At 35.7% G+C, this 3,994-nt stretch overlaps 1 pseudogene; it reads left to right on the top strand.

Annotated features, from left to right (window-relative positions):
* Positions 1-1,241: 1,241 nt before the first annotated feature.
* LOC109677614 (small ribosomal subunit protein uS10-like) lies at positions 1,242-3,166 on the top strand (annotated as a pseudogene).
* Positions 3,167-3,994: the final 828 nt, after the last annotated feature.

Genomic DNA, 3,994 nt, shown 5'->3' with positions numbered 1-3,994 from the left:
TAAAGCACAATTAAAAAGCACATTCCTCGTTGCTTTTTAAAGTTAAATACACGCTTTTCTATTGAAATAATTTATATTCTTCCTAGTTCCTAAAATAGGCATCAGATTTCTAAACAGAAAATGTCAGCCAGAGAGCCATACATTATGTATTTAGGTAGGTACAAGAAACCTAAGTTAATAAACTGAAAAATTAACTTGAATAAATTAGGAATAAACATTCATAACAGAACTGCAGCTTTTTGTCAGCAACATGTGAACCAAAGGCTAAAATGTGTTAAGATTAAGGCAGTTTTTTTATGAATGTATACAGTACAATGTGTTTCCCTCCAACACATTCATTTACCATTCACCTTTATTTAAAATGCATTGCCAAGCTAGAATACAAGCTTCCTAATTAAAAACAAAACAAACAATAACAGATGTCATAGAAGTTCCTTTTGTTTTAGAGTTTTCTATATACCTAGGAGCAGTATTTTCTTTCTGCCTTCACATCCTCAGTGTAGGAAATTACCTAGACAATCATAAGACTTAGGCTACAAAACATGCCGACTGTCAGGGTGACTCTTCTGCTGGAGTCAATCTGAGTGTTGGCAGTTTCCAAGGAGGAAGCTGAGGGCTTTGGTGAAAATTGTCATCCATCTCTGCTCCTTTGATAACACAGCAAAATAAATACTTGCTTTGGCAAGTATTTGCCTTAACTTAAAATGGGAATGATGCAATGGATTCATTAAGGGAAGGAGAACAGTAAATGATTTTCTCCCTACTACAGATGTTTGCGTATTACAAGAAGGTCTTTAAGAGATAATAAGAGCATTAAGCACTCACAAGTTATGTGGTGTTATGCAAAATATAACTCTGGGAATCCTCACTGAGTTAAAATATTGGAATCTGTATTACAAAATGTGAATGCATTGATTTAAAAATGTTTAACTCATACTTGGCTTCTACAAGAGATATTGAAATACATGTTAAATTACAATGTTACAAGGCTTTGAAAATAATCAGCATAAAATTCATCAGCATAAAAATCCTAATATCAGAAGCAACAGGCATTAAATACATGTTTGTTGAATGTTTGCAGAAACTAAGACCTGAAGGGTTTATAAGTTTTTTTTTAATAAATAAATCTTGGGAGAAAAAATAAGAGTAGCTGGAATACAATCAGAATCGTAAGAATTTGTAGAGTAGAAGAAAACTAGCACTAAACCAGAGAGAAATGAAAATAAGGGAAAATTAGGGCAATGATAAAGAGTAAGTCATTGCTAAATTGACAATAATCAGACATAGACTATATGGTTATTCATTATCCTCTCACTAACCAAATGAAAACTTTCATTAAATGTGCTTGCAGGCTGAAATGTGCTTTGGAATACTGAAGAGCATGCACATTATTTCAGGAATTGGCAGTAGGGTAATAAAAAATCAGGTGAAATGAGAATAGATCAGGAGAATTTCCTTAGAATTTGGGAGTGGGATTTCCCATGGGAGATGTAGCAAGACAAGAATGGGTCATAGGAAAAGAATAATGCCTCATTGGACACTCTGTATTGACAACTTTATTTTACTTACTCTGATAATTTGGTTTAATTCTTTTTGGAATTCTTGGTCATTAAACATTCAATGATTTTTCCAAAATGGGCTTAGAAACTTCCCTGTATCTTTAAATGTCCCTCTATAATTCGCAATTCAGTCTAAAGCCTCAGTAAAATATTGTTTAATTCTTCCAATAATATTTGCAGTGTGTTTCTGTGTCTGAGACCTTGAGCTAGGGGTGTGCATGTGTGTGTGTGTGTGAAGAGACAAGAGATATTATCCCTTCTGCCACAGAATATTGAAATGAATAGCAGAGACATTTACTAATCAAATAATCACAGAGATATATGAATTTGTAACTGCAGATTTACTGTGAAGTAAATGTATATTATACACTGAAGTCAAATATTAGGAAAATCCAAACTTATCGAGATGGCTGTTGGAATGCTTTGTTGAGAATGTGACATTTGGTGCTATATTCAGCAGGTAGATGAGTATGAATTAGATTAGAAAATGCAGGTAGAGGACAAAACTCCTGGTAAAGAGAAGTGTATCTGTCTAATGGAAAGACAGAGATAACACAGAATATTGAACAAAAGTTAATATAAGGAATTCTATAAGGATTGGACTAGTGAGTGATTGGTTAGTAAGAAGTAAACAAAACTTCAGCAATTCGTGAATGGAAGTTAAAATTGGCAGACACTATCCTGGTAGCAGAGGTGGGCACCCAAGTAATGTCCCACTTCTCTCCAAGTACAAGAGAGAGGACTTGTCAGAGAAGACAAAGCTTTTGTTGGAGGGCAGAAAGGTAACTGACATGCTCCAGTGGGAACGTGCTAAACTTCTTTTTCCCAGAGCATCAAGGAAAGTTTTCCGTAGAGTGTGTTTCTTAGGAAGAATTTCTATACAAAACAAGCATCGGAGCTAATCTGTTGGCCCTGAGCTGCTCATTTCTACAAAATGCAAGAACATTGTACTTCAGAAGCCATGTGTACTGCAGTGCCTGGCACTGGAGAAGACATCCATGCTGCAGAGGCTGGTCCCTGAGAAGTCCTATCTACAGCACCCTGCCAGGAGGAGTGTGTCAAACCACAACGGAAAAGTTTTTCTTTCTGCAAAGTCTTTTTAGTGTCCTCTACTGATAAAACTTACAAGTATGGCAGATGGCTAAGGAAAAATAGTGCCTACCTCCAATCCTGACATGGTCAGTGAAGTATAGATTTGGTTTTGACAGACAATAAATTAATAACTGTCCAAGAAGCTAAACTTTAGCCACGGCTTTTAAAGATACTGGAAAAACCCCTGTGGAGCCGGAGGTGGCAATTCACCGAATGCGAATCACCCTCACCAGCGGCAATGTGAAGTCTTTTGAGAAGGTGGGTGCTGACTTGATCAGAGGCGCCAAGGAATAGAACCTGAAAGTGAAAGGACTGGTCTGCATGCTGACCAAGACTTTGAGAATCACTACAAGAAGAACACATTGTGGTGAAGGTTCTAAGATGTGGGATCGGTTCCAGATGACAATCCACAACAACTCACTGACTTGCACCGTCCTTCTGAGATTGCTAAACAGATTACTTCCATCAGTACTGAGCCAGGAGTGGAGGTTGAAGTCACCACTGCAGATGCTTAAGTCAACTATTTTACTAAATTTAATAAACTGACTTATAAATTGTTTTTTAAAAAGAGTTAGTAAAAGTTATTCTCTTTATGGATTTTGCTTTGAATGTAATTTAATGTTTCTTAAATATAGAAAGGTGTTCACATATTAAATGAGAAATATACAAGATTCAGAATCCTGGATATATGACCTGGGTTGTATGACTACTTAACAAATTTCTCTGAACTTCAGACTCTTTATAAAATGAGGTATCTGAAGTTAATAATATCTGAGGCTCCTCTGTAGTTATTATAATATCTGATAATTAATGCAAACAACAACTTGAATGAGCATCACTAATATACACATGGTTTTGAGAAAAAATATCCTGAATATTCAAAATGTACAGATAGTACTACTCTAGCATATATGGTTTATTAAATGGTACTGACATCAATAGTAACAAGTATGTGCTAATATATTTTCAATAATATTTACTACAATCTGCAATATGCTGTAAGTATTTACCTACTGTCTGTGAACAAGGAGTGCAGTCTTGGAGGTTTCCACAGCCCTCTCAGCAGGTCCTAGAGACAGAAATCTCCCCATAGGCAAGGCTGATGATACCCTCACAGATGCACACCAGGTAACATAGTGTGACAGGTATTTTAAGTGGCTGTTACTGAATGCAAAGCAATAAATCAAGATTAGAAGGACCCAAAGTTGCAGAGAGTATATTAGAATATTCAACTCAATATAAAAAGGATAATTTAACTCAAAGTATTACCTCAAAATAGGTTTCATTATGTCAGAGAAGTATTTGTTATAGTGTAAAAGGGAAATCCATTACATTCCCTTGAC

This window comes from Castor canadensis, chromosome 3 (assembly GCF_047511655.1).
Source record: "Castor canadensis chromosome 3, mCasCan1.hap1v2, whole genome shotgun sequence".
In the NCBI taxonomy this organism is placed as follows: Eukaryota; Metazoa; Chordata; class Mammalia; order Rodentia; family Castoridae; genus Castor; species Castor canadensis.
This window is presented reverse-complemented; position numbering and strand designations above follow the sequence as displayed.